This window comes from Plecotus auritus (assembly GCF_963455305.1).
Source record: "Plecotus auritus genome assembly, chromosome: 6".
Taxonomy (NCBI): domain Eukaryota; kingdom Metazoa; phylum Chordata; class Mammalia; order Chiroptera; family Vespertilionidae; genus Plecotus; species Plecotus auritus.
In genome coordinates this window covers 128704190-128725734 of record NC_137773.1, presented here as the reverse complement: position 1 = coordinate 128725734, position 21545 = coordinate 128704190, and the positions used below count along the sequence as shown (strand labels likewise).

General features: G+C 42.9%; 1 protein-coding gene across 9 annotated transcripts in view; it reads right to left on the bottom strand.

The window, feature by feature from the left end:
- Positions 1 to 21545, bottom strand: part of FHIT (fragile histidine triad diadenosine triphosphatase) — a 1390165-nt gene that overhangs the window by 1347962 nt on the left and 20658 nt on the right. For 8 of the 9 annotated variants that reach the window (XM_080674359.1, XM_080674366.1, XM_080674363.1 and 5 more), the window contains exon 2: positions 4395 to 4442. The gene's annotated coding sequence lies outside the window, so the exon portion shown is untranslated. Of the gene's footprint in view, positions 1 to 4394; positions 4443 to 21545 lie in introns of those variants that run through there. The other variant, XM_080674367.1, reaches the window with a different exon arrangement.

Genomic DNA, 21545 nt, shown 5'->3' with positions numbered 1-21545 from the left:
TGGTTTTTATTTTTGTTTTTTCATTTACTTCCCTTTCCTCCTCAGCACCATAAAACAAGCCTTCAGGTTTGCAATCTGTTTAATAAATATATGTGGCATAATGCTAATTAATAACAATGCAGGGATGTTGTGCAGCTTTACAATTTGCTAAGCACTTTTTCATACATTATCTTTATGCCATTCTCAGAATAGCCCTATGCAGAGATAGGGCAAGGCTTATCCTGATTTTACAGTTGAGGATCCTTAAACCTTAAGAAAGTTAGGTATGTCCCCAGAATCATGAGGTGGCAAGCAGCAGGGCCCTAACTAGAAGGCATTCCCAACACTCAGCTAAGGCTCCTGCCACCATCCAATGCTGCTGTGCTCTGTACTCACAGGAGGGCAAAACTGATGTCCCTGTGAGAAAGTCATTAACCAGCTTTGTTCTAGGCCAGCCTTGGGCAAACTACGACCTGCGGGCCGGATCCGGCTGTTCTATCTGGTTCTCTTGCTCTCCCCTCCACTCATTTACTTTGCATTTATATTCGTTCACACAAACACTCCATCCATGCTTTTGTTCCGGCCCTCCGGTCCAGTTTAAGAACCCATTGTGGCCCTCGAGTCAAAAAGTTTGCCCACCCCTGTCTAGGCACTGCACAGAACACAGAAGTCGTCAACAAGTAGAAAGACACAAGGGGAAAGAAAGTAAACTTGCCCATCCATTCTCAGGAAACCACGGCAATGCCAGGGACCGAAGTAATTGAGTTTTCAATCACATTTTACACATCATTGAAAAGAAGGTGTTCGGTAAGACAAGAAAAGTGTTCAAAAGGGGAGTAAAAATTCAGGGAAAAGTACAAAAAGATTTAAAGAGTTTTGTGTTGGAATGCTGGGGTAAGTAGAAGGAAACCTCAGCCTTTCATAATTCCAGGCCACAAGGAGACCAGGGCCCCAGAAATTGGAAAGAATTACCTCCCTGCTTCTCTTCTCATTTCCAACTCCATCCCCACATACACACACATCCTTGAGAGCTTAGAGAAGTAGCCAAAAGTGACTTATTTTTACCAAACACGGAAGTACTAGAGAGTCCAGTAAAATAGCCCACTTTTGAAACGCTAATTGAGAATTCTGCACCTTTGTAATCCACTGCAAAATGTCCAGCTGCTTACTAGTATACTTGATGGAAGAAAGTAATGAGTGGTATTTTACCTGTAAGCCTCCAAGCAAACCCCATGTATTCCAAACCTAGCTCTGTAATGTCTACACTACTCTATCAAATAGGGTTCTATGCCTACAAGCAACAGAAACCAATTGGCTAATTGAAGAAGGATCATTGGAAGGAAATTGGAGGCTCAGTGAATCCAAGGCAGACTCAGTGAAACAAGGCTTGGAGACCATCAGTGGCCAAGACAGGCATAGAGGCTAGGGAACTGGAATGGCTACAGTGGTTTCACAGAAGGTACTGTCAGACAGAATGCCTGTGGGGGGAAAAAGAATCCCTCAGCTCAAGACTCAAATGCACCCACTTAACCAAGCTGGTGGTCATGCACCCATTCCTAGGCTAAGTGTAGGCCCCTGAATTATAGTTCCACTAGTCTAATCACCTCAAAAGGAAATAAAGGTGCAGTAAGGAAAGAAAACGTGACACCAGACAGAATAAAAAGGGGAGGGGAAGAAGTTCCTCTGTACTTACCAAGACTTTCTTCAAAAATTCCTTAAGAATTTAATTCGCTAGCAGATCACTAATTTCTTAAAGACTATATTACGGTGAGGATGTGGAGAAAATCGTACACTGCTGATGGGAAAGCAGACTGGTGCAGCCACTGTGGAAAACAGTATGGTGTTTCCTCAAAAAATTAAAAATGGGACTCCCATTTGACCCAGTAATCCCACTTCTAGGAATATATCCCAAGAAACACCAATCAGAAAGAATATATGCACTCCTATGTTCATAGTAGCACAATTTACAATAGCCAAGATTTGGAAATAGCCTAAGTGTCCATCAGCAGATGAGTGGATTAAAAAACTGTGGTACATCTACACAATGGGATACTATGCTGCTGTAAAAAAGAAAGAACTCTTACCATTTGCAACAGCACAGATGGACCTGGAGAACATTATGCTAAGCGAAATAAACCAGTCAGAGAAAGATAAATATCACATGATCTCACTCATTTGTGGAATATAATGAACAACATAAATTGATGAACAAAAAGCAGATCCAGAGACATAGAAGCATCGAATAGACCATCAAACCTCAGAGGGAAGGCAGGGGAGGGTTAGGTGGGGTAAGAGATCAACCAAAGGACTTGTATCCATGCATATGAGCATGACCAATGGACACAGACAATTAGGGGCATAGGGGCATGTGCTGGCGGGGGGGGGGGGGGGTGCAGAAGCAGGTGGGGAGAGGTCAATGGGGGGAAAAGGAGACATATGTAATACTTTCAACAATAAAGAATTTTTAAAAAATAAAATAAAAATAAAAAAGACTATATTACTTAGTAACACCCACAAAGCCAAAAAAAAGTGTTTACTGTAATGCCTACAAAATTTCAGCCTGACAACATTTTACTTCAGAGACCTCACTATTCATATTATCTGGAAGTTATCTTTTCATTTGATTCCTAAAGACATAGCAGAACTTGCATCTCTTAGTAACAGCATGCTTATTTTGGAGACATTATCCTGAAGTTTCCAAAAAAAACAGACTTCTCAAAATACCTAATGAATGCATTCTTTAGTACGCTAATGCTGATATTAATAATGATGACAGTAATAGTAACAAGAGCAGCCACAGCTAACACCTAGTAAGTACTTACCATGGTCCAGGACCTGTCTGTTCTAAGCCCCTGACATATGATAGTTCATTTAATCTCCACACAGCCTTATATGGAAAGCAATATTATTACACCATAGTTAACATGTCCATGGTCCAACAGCTAATACAAACCAAACCAGGAAGAGATCCATGTCTTTCTCTAGAACACAACTTTAACAGGAGATTTTCATTGAGAGCAGAGAAAATGGGCTGTACGGGTGTGAAAAAAACCTCTCCGAGAGGAATGTGAGCCCCATCAACAGACCTAAAGATCTCAAGGTTCTGAAGATTGCCTTCTCATCACTAACTCCAATTATTTATGAGACTTTTTCCTGAAAGCTTTCAAGCACTACTTTATTCCAAGATGTGTCTCAATGGTCCAGAGATATGCAGGTTATATGGCTAAAAATAAGAATTATCTACTTTTTAAGTTCATTTTTTCTTCACCAGTACCCAACCATTACAGAAAAGTTCCAGCCAGCCAGCTCATGCACCAGAGTTTAGTCATCCCAAAGCAAATCCTCAAACAGTGTTTTCACAACTCATGTTTTGATTATTCAAAAATGGTTTTCTCCTATTTCCCTATAAAATTCTTTTTCACCCTCAAAATAAACAGTAAAAATTCAACCCCAAAAGTAGATTTGCCATAAAGTTAGGAATAACTTAAAATATAAGGAAAATCAAATGGCTTTTCAACTTTAACTAAAGTGGTCACAGTCATGATTACTATAATAAAAATGACATAAAAAAACCTTAAATTGTCAAATACATAATTGATGATGAAAACAAGGTAAAATTACGGCATATTTCACCCTGACCACCAAAGACTCTTGATGAAACTGCAGCCCTATAATTCCCCAGAATGAATTCTTTAAATTAAAATACTTCATGCAGAACAGAAATTAAACAATGAATCAAAGAACAATGCTGTACAGCGGTATGTTTATAAATATACCTAGCAAAAAGGAAACAATTACATTTTTTCTAAGTAAAAACCAACTGACTGCAATGCTTCACAGGAGGCTGAGTAGATACTTTTCCCATTGCTGCGAACTTGAAAGTTCATTTCCTGTAACTCACTTAGGGTCCATCTTGCCTGGGTGCAATGAAATTAGCTACACCAAACTGGCTGGCTTTCTCCTTTCTACAAAACTAGCTTCTCCACACAACTGCACAAACTGACTTCCATGATAAATTTCACCCAACCCAATTGAAATGCCACTCTGCATTTGATTTTAAATGCTTTATCTGGCCAAGTGGTCTTATTTAACTATTGACCAGAAGTGGTACGGGTGCATTCATTTTCCATCTAGCATTAATCTTGGTAAACTTAGCCCCATTGAAATGCTGAGAAGAAAGCAAAAGTCAGCAAGCATACAATTGAATTTGGGTACCCTCATCACATCATTTTATTTCCTCCTATGCTCTGCTAACTATTGCTCAGCAGTTTTGCCTATGAGGGAAGACAAGCAGGTGGTTAAGGAAGTTGTCCTGTCAGCTATATCTTTAATCCAAGTGTTTAAATCTCCGAACAAAAGAAAAATCAATGTTGTAAAGGCAATGTTTGTCAAGGCCATGTAATAAATACACTTACCTTTACAGGCTATTCTCAATGGATTCCCTTCTTTGCTGAGCTTCAAAGCTATAAAGAGATAAAAATGAAAGCACTGAGTTATCTGCGTAAAACACCAAACGTTTTCTCTCCATATCTCTAAGTAGAATTTCCATATGCCAAGGTATGTGGTACTAGCCAAATAAAGCATCGATAAAACTTGTGCTTCATACCTCCCGTACAAGAGGCAATAACAGACACAGTCATAAACTGAAAACAGCACACTTCTACCCTGAATTGAAGCACACAAACATAGCCAGATCTATAGTCAAATCTTTCGAGGTGTGAACTCAATAGAATGGGATGTGCAGAAATGAACATAAAATTAAACATTATGCAGCACACTCGATCTGACCAAGCATTTTATTTTCTTATTTCTTTTAGTGTCCTCTTTCCTGCACACTCTATTTCCATTTCCCTGCACAAGTTTTACTTGAGGAAGCCTATTTATTTATAACTGGTACATGGTCCTTCCGATCCAGACCTCAGCACTTGCCCCATGAATACAGGCCCCCTTATCCTTATCCACAGGAAACTCGTTCCAAGACCCCAGTGGATACCTAAAACTGTAGGTAGTACCAAACCCTATATGTGCTATATTTTTCCTATACATACTTCCGATTAATAAAGTTTAATTTATAAATTAGGCACAGTAAGAGATTAGCAACAATAACTAATAATAAAATGGGACAATTAGAGCAATCTATAATAATAAAAGCGTAATATTCTAATTAAACTGGACATTCTTCTGGACGACCTTCCAGATGAAGCTGGGCCTGTGAGGGAAGCCTGGGTCTCAGGTGCCTGCCGGCAGCTTGAGGCAAACCCAGGTCCCGGGTGCCTGCTGCAAGCCTGAGGGAAGCCCGGATCCCTGGTGCCAGAGGGAAGCCGGTGCTGGCAGCTGGGAGAAGGAAGGCCTACTCTTGCACAAATTTTGTGCATCGGGCCTCTAGTATCCTATATAATAAAGAGGTAATATGCAAATTGGCCCTCACAGCCTTGCACAAGATGGCTGCCTCAGGTGGTCAAAGATGGCCGGCAGGGGAGGGTAGTTGTGGGTGATCAGGCCAGCAGGGGAGGGCAGTTAGGGGCGACCAGGCCTGCAGGGGAAGGCAGTTAGGGGCGACCAGGTCGGCAGGGGAGGACAGTTAGGGGCGACCAGGCCTGCAGGGGAGGGCAGTTAGGGGTGACCAGGTCAGCAGGGGTCGGCAATTAGCGGTGACCAGGCTGGCAGGGGAGGGCAGTTGGGGGTGACCGGGAGGCATGGGAGGGCAATTAGGGGCAACCGGGCCAGCAGGGGAGGGCAGTTGGGGATTCCCGGGCCAGCAGAGGAGGGCAATTAGGGGCAATCGGGCTGGCAGGGGAGCAGTTAGGCATCGATCAGGCTGGCAGGAGAGTGGTTAGGGGGTGATCAGGCAGGCAGGCAGGCTAGCGGTTGGGAGCCAGCAGTCCCAGATTGTGAGAGGGATGTCCGACTGCCAGTTTAGGCCCGATCCCTGTGGGAGAGGGTGCAGGCTGGGCTGAGGGACAACCCCCCCCCCCCCAGTGCACGAATTTCGTGCACTGGGCCTCTCGTACTATAATAAAACTTATGTGAATGTGAGGAGTAATATAGGGGGCAACCTGGGGAGGGGGGGTGCTAACAATCTGAATCTGTGCCAGTGACCAGTGTCCTAGTGCACATTCTTATTAGCCTATAATTAAGTCACTGGCCCTTCCTTAGGCAATAGTTTGTTTTCCTGGGTGCTCCCAGTTTGCAGGGGCCATGGGCCAGCAATTTGGCAGCTTGGCCGGAGCGGGGGTTGCTGGTGCCACCCAGGCCAGGCATTTAGATACAATCTAACTTCCCCATTCTAACTGACTCAGGAGGGGCTACGAAAGCCCGTCACAAAAGCCCGGTAGTTAGGAAACAGGTAGGAAAGAAACTTAGGAATAAGTATAAGGAGTAATCGCATTATTTAAGGGGTTCAGGCTTTGGGTCTTCGAATCCCCTGAGCCAGCAGTGCTGCTTTAAATAAAGGGTTTTTCCTGAATCTCCGAGTACTCGTTCTATATTTTCTGGTTACCTGGTAAATTCTACAACAAATGTGGTCTTTCAGCAAAATAGCACAAATTTCTTTTTCCTTCTTCAGAATTTCATAGAAGATTCGTTCTTACCATAAATCTCAGCAACCTAGCATATGATTTATTTTTCTTTCCTTATTAAGTAGAGAACTTCAACCTTCTCACTTAAAGGAAGCACTAGACAGCTTCTGAATTGCCAGCATCACTAGTCTCGTGCTTTGGGGCCATTATGAAGTAAAATAAAGGTGACCTAAACATAGCATGGTGATACTGTGACAACCATTCTGATGACCTAGATGGCTAAGTTACTAACAGGGAGAGCATATACAGCATGGAGACACTGGACAAGGAGATGATTTATATCCTAGGTGGGATGACACAAGATTTCATCGTGCTTACTCACAAGAAGTGTGCAATTCAAAACTTATGATTTGTTTACTTAGGGAATTTTTCAATTAATATGTCCAGACTTCTGTGGACCACAGGTTACTGAAAACACAGAAAGAGAAATCGTGGATAAGGGGGAACTACTGTATATGTGTGCAAGCTTACAGGTACAATCCCGAGTGTTGCCTTCTCTCAGTAGAGAGCAACTCACAAAACAGAGGAAACCACACATGACATTTCAAATCAAATCTTGACATATAAAATTAATCTCCCTAAAACAAAAATATACTATGCACTGGCCACACACAAGTCAATATAATAGGAGAGATGGTAAATCATAGTTGCTAAGCAATAGTAATAGCAAGGTTTCAAGGGGCTGATTCTATAGCAGTCCAACATTAGTTATATGGTAACTGCATAGTCAAAAATATTTGGAATATGCCTCATTTTTGCCTAAGTCCTAACATTTTCAAAAGGTGTTGTAGTTGGAAATGGCCAACTATCCCATGGTCTTCCCATAGTTTTCTTTTTTTCCCTTCAATGTTCTAAGTAACTGCTTTAGCCCTTACTGGCCTAGTTCCCTCTACATCCCCCTATCCCACTGAGGGACCCATTACCACTGATGCATGACCACCAAAGAATAATGCCAGATTTCTGGACTGTGATGTCAATCTTGGAATATTAATGCAGGAGATAGGCCCCTTTAGGGTACAGCATCAGAAATTTCTCCTTCCTCCTTTGTTATGTGAATTACAATAGAGTTGGGGAAACATAATTGGGAAAAATTAAATAGTATAACATTACATTTTGTAAAATCTGACAAATTTATGCTCTGTCAACATAAAAATTGAGCTAGAGCCCTTTCCACTTGAAACACAGAAGTGCTACATAAAATATAGCAATAATTTTAAATATATATATATATATATATATATATATGCATATATATATATATATATATATATATATATATATATATATAGTCAAGCTCAAAGAAAGGAAGAAAACCAATATGAAAAGACAATTAATGTAAGTTTTCTCGAAAGAAAGACATGAAGAAATGGATTTTTTTAAAACCTTGTTATGTAACGTTTATAAGGAACACATCTAAAACAGAAAGAGAATGTGAAAGGAAAAGTTAGAAAACCATACACAAAGCAAACAGGAATCAAAAGAAATCTGGTAGAAATCCTATATAATAAAGAGCTAATACGTTAATTAGACTGGACGGCAGAACAACCTTCCGGAACGACCACTGGGGGGGCGGGGGTGGAGTTGCAGGGCCATGAGGCAGCTGGGGCAGCTGTGAGGGCCAAGGCAGCAGCCAGGGCTGAGAGGGCCTACCCTTGCATGAATTTCATGCATCAAGCCTCTAGTAAGTTAATATTAGGCAAATGGAAGTTAGCAATGAGAGAGAAACCAAGATGGCGGCATAGGTAAACACCTAAACTGCTGCCTCGCACAACAATTTCAAAACTACAACTAAAAGACAGAACGGACACCATCCAGAACCACAGGAAAGCTGGCTGAGTGAAAATTCTACAACTAGAAGGAAAAAGAAAAGCTCACAGAGAATTGGAGGTACGGCAAAGGGGCTTTGTGCGCGCAGAGAGGAAGGGCGACTGAGAGCCTGGCTGACTTTCTCTGGCGGAAGGTGGAAGGAAGCCTCCGACCGCACTGAACCCCAGTTCTGACTGCACTGAACCCCAGTTCCGGGCAAACCCCTGGGGACCCACGCTCTTACGGGGGGAGTCTGGACTCTCGGGCGGAGACTCGAGCTGGGAAAGGCAGAAGTCTGAAGGCGCACGCGGGCCAGTGCGCACAAAGGCTGCAGAGGTTGCCACAGGCTTTCCCTAGTGGAAGGGAGTCAGAGGCTCCTGACTGCACTGAGCCCCAGTTCTGACTGCAGTGAACCCCAGTTCCAGGCGAGCCCCTGGGGACCCAAGCTCTTGTGGGGGGAGTCTGGACTCTCGGGCGGAGACTCGGGAGCCGGGGAAGGCGGAGGACTAAAAGTGCGCACGCGCGCGCGCGCCAGTGCGCACAAAGGCTGCGGAAGTTGCCACAGGCTTTCCCTAGTGGAAGCGAGTCAGAGGATTCTGACTGCACTGAGCCCCAGTTCTGACTCTAGTGAACCCCAGTTCCAGGAGAGCCCCTGGGGACCCACGCTCTTGTGGGGGGAGTCTGGACTCTCGGGCGGAGACTCGGGAGCTGGGGAAGGCGGAGGACTGAAAGCACACGCGCGTGCCAGTGCGCACAAAGGCTGCGGAGGTTGCCACAGGCTTTCCCTAGTGAAAGGGAGTCAGAGGCTCCTGACGGCACTGAGCCCCAGTTCTGACTGCAGTGAACCCCAGTTCCAGGCGAGCCCCTGGGGACCCAAGCTCTTGTGGGGGGAGTCTGGACTCTCAGGTGGAGACTCGAGCTGGGGAAGGCGGAGGACTGAAAGCGCACATGCGCACAAGGGCAAGGCTGACAGGAAGCCAAGACTGAGACTCCACCCCATCCAAGCTGAGCACAGAGGCTATTGCAATTTGGCAAGTCTAATCCTATAAGGCTGTCTCCAGCACCGAACTTCTCCCAGCATAGACACAGCTGATCCTTACAGCCAACTGGCCCGGAGGTCAATTCTTCCCAGTGATACCAACAACAATAAAGACTTAATTACAACAAGGCTGTACACACAGTCCACAAAGGGGTGCACCAAGAGTGTCCACCTCAGGTTAACTGGGGAAGCAGACCCACTGGGCCATATTGGAAACCTAGCACAAATATCTACCTTACCAACTCAGGGAATCAGTGAAAATGCGGGGTCAAAGAATCAGATCACAAACGAAAGAAATGGAGGAAAACAAACGACTGGATATAGAATTCAAAACCACGGTTATAAGACTTTTTAAGAATATCCTAGAAAAGGCCGATAAATATAACGAGACCCTCGAAGATATGAAAAAGGACCAACTAGAAATTAAACATACACTGACTGAAATAAAAAATATTATACAGAGACCCAAAAACAGAATAGAGGAACACAAGAATCAAGTCAAAGAATTGAAATACAAAGAAGCAAAAAACACTCAACCGAAAAAGCAAAAAGCAAAAAAAAAAAATCCAAAAAGTTGAAGATAGTGTAAGAAGACTCTGGGACAACTTCAAGCGTACCAACATCAGAATTATGGGGGTGCCAGAAGAAGAGAGAGAGCAAGATACTGAAAACCTATTTGAAGAAATAATGACCGAAAACTTCCCTCACCTGGTGAAAGAAATAGACTTACAAGTCCAGGAAGCCCACAGAACCCCAAACAAAAGGAATCCAAAGAGGACCACACCAAGACACATCATAATTAAAATGCCAAGAGCAAAAGACAAAGAGAGAATATTAAAAGCAGCAAGAGAAAAACAGTTAGTTACCTACAAGGGAGCACCCATACGACTGTCAGCTGACTTCTCAACAGAAACTATGCAGGCCAGACGGGAGTGGCAAGAAATTTTCAATGTGATGAATAGCAAGAACCTACAACCAAGATTACTCTACCCAGCAAAGCTATCATTCAGAATTGAAGGGCAGATAAAGAGCTTCACAGATAAGAAAAAGCTGAAGGAGTTCATCACCACCAAACCAGTATTATATGAAATGCTGAAAGGTATTCTTAAAGAAGAGGAAGAAGAAAAACGTAAAGAGAAAAATTATGAACAACAAATACATATCTATCAACAAGCAAACCTAAAAATCAAGTGAATTAAAAACCTGAGGAACAGAATAATCTGGTGAATATAATAGAATCAGGGGCATAGAAAGGGAGTGGACTGATAATTCTCAGGGGGAAAGGGGTATGGGGGGTTCATGAAGAGAATGGACAAAAATCATACACCTATGGATGAGGACAGTGGGGGGGAGGTAAGGGCAGAAGGTGGGGTGGGAAATGGGTGGAGGGGAGCTATGGAAGGAAAAAGGAGAAATAATTGTAATAATCTGAATAAAGATTTATTTTTAAAAAAAAAATAAAAAAAAATGGAAGTTAGCAATAATATAATAGGAATTTGCATTGGCTATCTATTGCTACATAACAAACTACCCAAGAATTAGTGACTTAAAAATAATAAATTATTATCTCTTCTGGTTTCTGTGAAATGGGAATTTTGACAAAGTACGATGAGCTGGCTTTGCTGTATGCTACAATGCCTAAGGCAGGCGTCCTCAAACTACGGCCCGTGGGCCACATGCGGCCCGCCGAGGACATTTATCCAGCCCGCCGGGTGCCGCTGCCTGTCCTGCTTAGCAGCCGACTCGTCCTGGGCCCACAGTGCGCATAGGAATTTGTTCATAGTTTTTTTTTTTAAACTATAGTCCGGCCCTCCAACAGTCTGAGGGACAGTGAACTGGCCCCCTGTTTAAAAAGTTTGAGGACCCCTGGCCTAAAGCCTCGCCTAGAAGACTTGAAAATTGGGGGCTGGACTCACCTGAAGACCCATTCCCTCAAATGTCTGCCAGTTGTTGCTGAGGGTTAGCTAAGACCTTAGCTGGCGCTATCAGCTGAAATACCTACATGTGGCCTCTCCATGTAGTTTGAGTCTCATCAGAACATGGTGGCAGATTCCAAAGGTAAGAGTTTCCAGAGAGAGAGGCAGGCAGAAGCTGTATTTTTTATAACCTAGGCTTGAAAGTCACATTATCACCATTTATACAACACCCCACTGGTCAAGGCAGTCACAAATCCCCACCCAGATTCCAGGGAAGAGAACAAAGACTCCATCTCTCAGTGGGAGGAATGTCAGTCACATTGCAGGAAGCACACATGGGAATGGATGCATGCATTCCTGCAACCACCTTTGGAAAATGCAATGTGCCAGTGTTCTTTACAAGTACACATGGAACATAAGCAAAAACTGACCATATGTTAGACCACCAAGATAGTCTCAACAAATATCAAAAAACAGATAGCCAAGTTATCTGATCACAGTACATTAGTTAGACATTGGTTATGAAATAAGACCTTAAAATATATTTGAATATTACAATCTTTATGGCAATTTTCCTTTCTCAGTTGGGGTTGAACAAGTCCATTGAATTAAAGTCACTGTATGAGGGTCCACATCTGGAGTTAAAGATCACTATTTTGGTTGTAAATATATTGAATCTGACATGCCTTTGAGATATCTAAAAGAAATATCCTGCCCTGGCCAGTATTGCTCGGTGGTTGGAGTATCGACTTGAGCACCAAAGGATCACTGGTTCCATCCCAGCCCCGGTTGAATGCATGCGGGAGGCAACCAATCGATGTCTCTCTCTCTCTCGATGTCTCTCTCTCTCTCTCTCTCTCTCTCTCTCTCTCTCTCTCTCTCTCTCTCTCTCTCCCCCCCTCCCTCCTTCCTTTCCTCCCTCCCTCCCTCCCTCCATAAAATCAATAGAAAAATATCCTCAAGTGAGGATTAACAACAACAAAAAAATAAATGTCCAGGTAGGGAATTGTATATATATATATATATATATATATATATATATATATATATATATATATATGTATATACATATACATACATATATATATATATATATATATATATATATATATATGTGTGTGTGTGTGTGTGTGTGTGTGTGTGTGTGTGTGTGTGTGTGTGTGTCTGTAGCTCAGAAAGTGTGTTTTGGATTGGTGAGTTATCTCTAAGTAGAAAATAACTGAACTTGTAAGTATAAATGTGATGGTCCAGGGAGGCAGTACAAAGTAGGAAGAGAAGAGAGCCCTGGATTGATCCTTGAGGAAGTTCAGCATTGAACAGTGTGTCAAGAAGGATGAATACCATACAGGAGAGAGAAAAATTGCCAGAGAAGTAAAACAAAAGCCTTAAGTGTCACAGAAAGGTCAAGTGAGATAAGTACTAAAAATGCCCAATATGAAGATCATTGAGGAACTCAATGAAAACTGTTTTTGTGGACTGACTGAGACAGAATGCAGTTTGGAGTTGGTTAAGATATAAAAGGAAATCATTAAAATGAAGACTGAATGAGGACAAATCCTAGATACATCTGGGTATAAGGGAAAGAGAATAGCAACTAGAGAGGAAAAAGGACTGAAAGAGGGTTTCTTCATGTAGTCTGTAAACAGAAAAAAGCCTGAGCATGTGTCAAGGTGATGAGAGGATCCAGCTGAGACAAAGAGACTACTGCAAAAGAGTGGGAAAGAGTACTTAGTAAGGTTCCCAGAAAGTTGAAAGGGAAAGGTAGTGGGACTGGTCTTAAAGCAGCTTTTGTCTCACCTTAAGCATATAAGACCTGGGGCAGGCATGCATACTGTTGTCTTAAAATATTACTTTCTCCTTTGTGTATGTTTTATCACCTTAATTAGTGTCTAATAAGCTCTTTCAAATCTATGGCCTTTATGTTCAAACCAACCTCACCCTGCCCATTCATTGTGAGCCCCAGGTTCTATACCAGCACCAAAGATTCATTCCACAAACACTGTTGAATAAAAAAGTACAAGTGGATTGTACAGTCTTTGTGTCCATCTCTAGTGCCAGAACATTTGTCCTTGTATGTGTGTGGGGTATCTGGAGTAAGAGGAGGGCATGATCCAGAAAACTCTTTTTCTAGTACTCAAAGTGCCAACCTCTCTGGACAAACATCAGTAAGAGTCACTCAAACAAGTACTTCTTTCCCATGTTTGCCTTGACCTGAAAATCTAAGGACCTAAACTTCTACAGGCCATGAAAACATTTCACCTGCAGCTACAATGCATCATACAACCTCCACTCGCCTCATGCGTAACTCATCCCCATTTTGTTCTAGAGCAGACACACTCTGTAACCTTTGTCTGATCTTTTGCAAGACACAGATTAGATTTAAATGAATCCAAATAGGTTTGGGCTTCAGCTGAACTAAAAAAACATAAACATAGAAGCAGAGAAGTACAGGCCAATAACACTGTTTTTTCCTGGTGCTTTTTCAGAAGATAGTCACCCAGAAAATGTTTACCAACCCCAAGCCTCTCACTCCATTATCCAGCCCCCAACTCCTTTAAAAACCAGTCCGAATTTAAATCAACATCTTTTTCAACTATAGAAACCTCTTCTGATTGCGATTCATCTTCTATGGGAGCCATCCAACCTCACTTTACTTAAGGCAACATTGTTGCTTTCTACAGCTCTCACCTGACTTGATGGCCACATTCAGGGACTGGTGATTGATGTTTAAGTCTAACAACTATCTACATACCTAGGAAATAAATATGTTCATTCAGAAATGAAGACAAGACACAAGAATGAGACACAATAAATTCAGCCCTCTTTTTGGTTCTTAGGCCATGGTCAGTGAGCTATTAATGGCAGACAAATTATTACAGCACTCTTTCAAATGATAGCCAATTTTCAACTAAAAGAAGACTCTGAAGCCTTTTTCTACATATCAGTGAAAACCAGGCAGTTGGAAAACATAGCCCTGGTTAAACTACCTGATGATAAATGAATGTTTTAAACACATGGAGTTGAGTATCTACATACTGATTTAAACCCTCACAAGAACAAGCAGCAAAGACCCCAAAAACCTGACACTTCCGCGATATATTTCTGAAGTTTTATTTCAAATTACTAGAGGCCAGGTGCACAAAATTCGTACACTGGGGGAGGGAGGGGGGGAGGTGGGGCAATGTCCCTCAGCCAGGCCTGCACTCTCTCCAATCTGGGACCTGGCGAGGGATGTCCGACTGCCCATTTAGGCCCGATCCCACCAGGATCGGGCCTAAACAGCCAGTCGGACATCCCTCTCACAATCCAGGACTGCTGGCTCCCAACCACTCGCCTGCCTGCCTGCCTGATTGCCCCTAACAGCTTCTGCCTGCCAGCCTGATCACCCCTAACCACTCCCCTGCCAGCCTGATCGATGCCTAACTGTCCTCCCCTGCTGGCCTGGTCACCCCTAACTGCCCTCCCCTGCAGGCCTGGTCTCCCCCAACTGACCTCCCCTGCAGGCCTGGTCACCCCTAACTGCCCTCCCCTGCTGGCCTGGTCGCCTCCAACTGCCCACCCTTGCAGGCCTGGTCCCCCCAAACTGCCCTCCCCTGCCGGCCTGGTCCCCCCACAACTGCCCTCACCTGCAGGACTGGTTGCCCCTAACTGCCCTCCCCTGCAGGCCTGGTTCCCCCCAACTGCCCTCCCCTGCTGGCCATCTTGTGGCAGCCATCTTGTGTCCACATGGGAGCAGCCATCTTTGACCACATGGGGGTGGTCATCTTGTGTGTTGGAGTGACAGTCAATTTTCATATTACTCTTTTATTAGATAGGATATGTATTTCTTATGGAGTGTTGTCAGAATTTGTGAAACCCTGATATATTTGGAGTTCAGAACAATTCTTAGTTTTGTTATTTACCTGGAAAACTGATTCATGTTGTCAAAATGTACGTGAGCCCAGCCAGTATTGCTCAGTGGTTGAGAGTCGACCTATGGACTAGGAGGTCACGGTTCCATCCCTGGTCAGGGCACATGCCCGGGTTGCAGGCTGGATCCCAAGTGTGGGGCTTGCTGGAGGCAGCCAATTATGATTCTTTCTCATCATTGATGTTTCTATCTCTCTCTCTCCCTCTCCCTTCCCCTTTCTGAAATCAATAAAAACATATAAATATTAAAAAGATGTATGTGAAAGTCTTTCCTACACCATATGTTCGACATAGATACAGACCACATCTATCTTGTTCCTTACTGAATCCACAGCCTCTGGTACATAAGGTACATAAAATTTTCTTAATAAGGGGTTATTATAGTTTGCATGACTATTAAAATTGAAAACTGACTGAGAATTCTTCAGTTAGGGTGAGTTTTGTTTTTTATTTTTGTTCTTGTTTTCTTCCTTCTCTTATTTGTACTCTAAACTTTCATAACATATAAGGTCTCTGTCTACAGAAGCCTACAAGTCTGGGGCCTGAGACACACACACACACACACACACACACACGTGCACACACATGCACATAAATGCAAAACACAACACACTATCGCCACACCTGTTCAATGTTGTCATATTTGCCAAACATTAGAAAAGCAAATTTTGCCAAAACCGGTTTGGCTCAGTGGATAGAGCGTCGGCCTGCGGACTGAAGGGTCCCGGGTTCGATTCCGGTCAAGGGCATGTACCTTGGTTGCAGGCACATCCCCAGTGGGAGGTGTGCAGGAGGCAGCTGATCGATGTTTCTCTCTCATTGATGTTTCTAGCACTCTATCCCTCTCCCTTCCTCTCTGTAAAATATCAATAAAATATATTTAAAAAAAAAAAAAAAAAAAAAGAAAAGCAAATTTTCCAAGTAGCATGAGCTCTGGAAAATCATTAGGTGACATCTGAGGAGCAGAATAGCAATCAGCCAATAATTAGCATCTTAACATTCAGAGAGCTAGATGAAAATCAAATTCCATGAAATCTCGGGGAGCATGACCCTGCCCAGGCTGGCGGCCTCACCATGAGGAGTCAGTGGCTTTGTTGGACCAGATAGACAGGACTGGGAAGTACTATGGCTGCTCTAATCCCAGGGGAGACACTCTGACAATGTGACATTTGCACAGGGATGCCGTAACATGGCCCCAGTATGTTTTCTCAGAATGGGATGACATTTCAAGTCAAACAGCTCTGCTCCCAAAGCACAGACCGCCCCCCAAACTCTAATGTAACCTGAGTTTGAGAAAACGAGGGTCCTCTCAGAGAGGAACTGAGGTTGTGTAGACATAATGTTAAAATAATCCATTTTCAAGGAAGGTCAGACCAGATATTCAGTGTTTAACCTCATCTGTTATCATGCCATCATTATATAGACCTCAGATGGCCTTAGTCTAAAATATACTTCTCATTTGAGTAAAATCCTTTTCCTGGAGCATCCACACTGAACACTTTTCAATGCATGCTAAAACTGGTTATAAAACTGAGGTGTGGAGACTGAGTGGCAGTCAGTGCGCTGTGTCCTCACCAAACCCCTGCTGCCTGACACTGCTGTCCACATGCCGTCCATCCCCAGATGTATGGCCACTGCTGCCTCCAGCCTTTCTTACATGCTGACTCATTCTAAACAAAGAAGCAGAGAGGCTGGAGAACACCAGCTCCCCATATGGTTTCTGCAGTTGCCCACAAGACTTGGGGAATGCATTCTTAAAGGTAGTCCAGGATGAAGGGCGAAACCTCCAAGCAGACTGCCCCAGCCTTCAGAGTAAACGCTGTGCCTCCACTACGTGGCCTGTGTGCCTGTCTGAACATGTCCCCACCCCAAGCCAAGAGTGACCATCCTGCCAGGCCGCTACACCACTGCAGGGCAGGCGGCAGCCTGTGCTCCTGGCTCCTGGCCCGATGCTCGGACAGCCCAACTACATCACTGTGGATAGGAAGTCTGGTTGTGCCCTCCTCTGAACTCTCCATCTGGAAGATTCTCTGGCCTCCTTCCCTCTCATTTTTAACCTGACACACACTGCTGGACAGGAAAACTCAGAGCACACCAAAGTTCATCTTCCCTTCCCCGCTTCTCAGCCAGTGTAATCACAAGGGCAGCATGAAGCTGGCATGGACCAGGATGCCAGGAATTAAATGAGAGGCCCTGAATACTGGACCACTGGACCACATTAGTCCTGCTTCCCAAGGTCTTAATCAGTCCTCCTCTGCCTGGCACACCCACTTACCTTTGAAAAGAGAGGTGGCCAGGTAAGATGCCACATTCACAGAAATGTATTCAACAAAATATTGGTCGAGAATGGCAGTCACAAACGCCTGCTAGCTCATAGCTTTGCAACAAGTTTTGAGGATGGGCCCAGTGGCAAGACTTCGGTGCCCCTTTCTAATGCAAACAGTTCTAGCAACATTGTTCTGAATGATATTCAACCACCGGCTCAATCTGGAAGCACAGTGATCTTAACAAACAGTGGCAGACAGACAGAGAGAGGTTTTTGAGCCTGAGGACCAAAACAAAGGATAAAAAGACAAGGAAAAGAAAGGATTGATGGAACTTGGGGAAGGAAAATGAACAGTGCAGAGAGAAATGAGGAGGGTTATGGAACTAGATATCTCAGTTCTATGGCTCTGAAATGAGCTGTGAACCTAACAGGGATTCGGGGGTGGAAATGATGTGGAGGAATACACAGAAAGGGGACAGGGTAGCATTTGGGGGAATTTTGACATTGAGACAGACTCGGAGCTAGCAGTGAAATAGATGTGACAGTAAGTAACATTTGAGAGGTTTCAGAAGACAATGAGTCTTAATTCTGTCCTGTTTTGCACCTCTTCAACTACAGTGACACACCAACATTTGCTGTTTTTCTAAGAGGACACTGCCAGATACAATGGAAACTCTGAATACATTTTTCTCTTGGCATTCATATCTCTGGCCCTTATCCATAGGCCTATTGCAGACTAAATTGGATTTTGGATCACTGGTACTAAGGCACTGAAATTAATTAACAATAGAAACATAATATTTACATCCAGGCCTAACAACATCTGACATTTAAACTATTCTGCCAGTCAGGCAAATTCCATTCGACAAATTTTCATTTTAATGAACACGAAGGGCCACAGTTTACATGATAGGCCAAGAAGCAGAACAGAGTTGATCTCTTGGCATGTGCCTTCCAGGCCTGGCCACGCTGGAGGAGAAACAAGCTGGGGACTGTCAGAGTAGCAGAAAGACCAGGCCCCCAGTTCCACCCAGACAGATCAAGGACACACGTCCCCAACAAAAACACTAGTATGAAACTGTCCGTGTTTCCTGTGCAAGCTCAAACTTAAACACCTCTGGCCCTTATGATCCACTGGATAATTTTTCTATCTTTGGGCTGTTGACATTTTCTTTAGGGTACTAAAATCCCTTAGTCCTTCCTAATTAAAAAGTGATAAACGTTTTACAAGGCATCCAATAATGTGCAAAGTACACAAGAGTTGGAACTGATGCAGCTTTCAGTTGGCACAAGACTGGCCTTCGTGTTTTGCCAGATGGTATATCTCAGTAAGTCCCCAATCCCTGACTCAAGTGAGTGGCATCATCGATAGGATGTAGAAGCAGAGACTGTCTTTAAATGCTATCTTATTTTGCATTCTACTAACACAAAGGCCTAACATTTTTGCTTGCTGAAATTTTCACAGCCAGAGAAGTTTTCTTTTTTATGTGACTAATTATTCAAGCCAACAGAAGAAGGTGCAGATGATGAGAAAAATGTCAACCCCATAAGAACCATGTAAATTTGCTGGAAACCAATATCAGAAACCTGATCTCCCAGCCTGACTTCCTGCCTGTCCTCTATGGGTTAGTGGTCTAAAGGAATCTGGGTGAGATAGTGTGGATTGCTCCAAACCTATATCCACTACCCCAAAAATGTGGATGTAAAAGACAGAGGTAAAGATAAAAAGATGCAAAGAGAGCAAGACAGTTAGTGAGAAGCTTAAAGATGTGGGAAACAGTCAGTAAAAAAAATAATAATAATAATAACAAATAATGTCAGTAGGAGTCCTTCTAAATGGAAAGGACATATATTTCTAGTTCCCATATCTAAATACTCTTTATCCTAGCTTTTATGTCAATTTGAAGGAATTTAAAAAATATACGTCATTTCTTTATTGATAAATTATACCACACAAATCAGGTTACTTTTTCTATCTGATTACAGAGTTAACAGAAAGTGTATCTGTATTTAATGCAGCAACATAAAATTTTACTATGAAGAAATTCTGTATCTTGACCAAAGGACTGTAATGTGGATTGAAAAATCTAATGACAAAATAGAACTGGCAACTATGGTGCAAGTACTGTAAAAAGTTTATTTTCTATGTTTTAAATAATAAATGGCTCTCCAAAAAGGGTAATGCATTAAGTAAGGGGATGACGTAGCCAAAGAAGGGATGATACAGAAAATTACATGAACTTCAATCAGTACAAAAGTTGCACAGAGGCCATGGAAACTTGAGAAGGTGTAAAAACCAAACACGACAAGGCAGCTCCCTGGAGTCATGAGTCCCTGTTCTCACTGAAATTGCTGCTCTCCATCTGGGCACTTCAGCTTGAGAATCAGTGAGATTACCCATTTCACAAAGAGGGTTTTATCTTTAAAGTAGAAATAGCTTAGGGAGAGAAAGCTAAACATTAGGAAAGCATTAACTCTTTGAAGAACTGAAAATTACTTAGGAAGCCAAATGAAACAACAGAGAGTACAGTGGTTTTTTAAGTGGGGTTCAGACCTATCCTCCTAACCTCTTCCTTACTTAAGCTCAAACATTTCTAATGCTATTGTGTCTTTTGTGGTTTTAGGAAAAGATTTCTCTTTAAAAAGAAAAAAGAAAAATGAAATCTGATGCCATCACTATCTCTTGCTATTTGCTTTTTCTTTAAATACTAGAGACCCAGTGCACAAAATTCATGAACTTGGCGGGGGGGGGGGGGGGGGGGAAGGGTCCCTAAGCCTGGCCTGCTCCCTCTCACAGTCTGGAAGCCCTCGGGGGATGTCCAACTGATGGCTTAGGCCTGCTCCCCACCACCACGCTGCGCTCGCCAGCCATGAACCCGGCTTCTGGCTGAGCAGCACTCCCTGTGGGAGCACACTGACCACCAGGGGGCAGCTCCTGCATTGAGTGTCTGCCCTCTGGTGGTCAGTGCATGTCATAGCAACCAGTCGTTTCGCCGTTCGATTTGCATATTAGCCTTTTATTATATAGGATGATCAGAGATCTAAACATATTTTCTTGGTCTGTGTTACTAGAATCTGAAAAGTTTCGACAAAGATTTGAATATTATTCTATAAAGTAAATGAGCAAAAGAAGTTCTTAGAAACAAATAAAACTTTGTTATTCCCACCTCCCCTAAGTCTGTTATTCCACTGCCTCCAAGCCCTCAATATATCTGGACAGTATGAAGAAAATTCTAACGAACATTCCACCCATCATACTCCAAAAACATTTCCTTCAGTGGCTACATAGACTTTTTTTGAGAAGGCAAGCTCCAAATTTATAGAAGTCTCAGAGAATTTTCAATTACAAAAAATAACACACATTATGTCAGGATAGAACCTGCATAGCGCTCTTCAACATACTCACTACTAATGAGCAGCCAGACCACTTGGAACTTCTCTCTGCATTCAGTAGCAAACAATAGCAAAGTGTAAATAACAACCAGGGAAAAATGTGTGACACAAAGGCCATTTTTCTTTGTTAAAATCCAGAAGAAAAGTGCAACCCAAAGTTTGGCCACTTACCAACTGGAAGGAATTTAAATAAAGTTCCACTTTAAAAGTAAGACTTAATGAAATATGGGTTTGATTCTTTCATGGGTTCCAATCTCAGCAATTAAAATCTTCATGGTGATATATCTTCAAGCTGTGGCTTCTAATAGATCTGAAATGCTAACTGTGCTCCATGTTACTTGTAGATAGGGCCATGATACTAGAACATTAAGTCCTGAAAGGATAACAGCATTTCCACTATAATAACCTAATTTAAAGTCAATAATGTTTCAGTCAACAACATGTATGTAGAATGTGGCCACACATACACACAAAGTTATAACAATAATCCCATGTTTGGGGGTATTACATACATTCCCTCTTATATGAGATAAGTAGTATGAACACTATTACACACTGAATAAAAGGCAATTAGAGAAAACTGACTTCCCTAAGAAGTTCAAGAACATAGGCAGGTAAATGGTAGAGTTAAAGTGCAAATCCAAGCTGCCGTCCTCCAG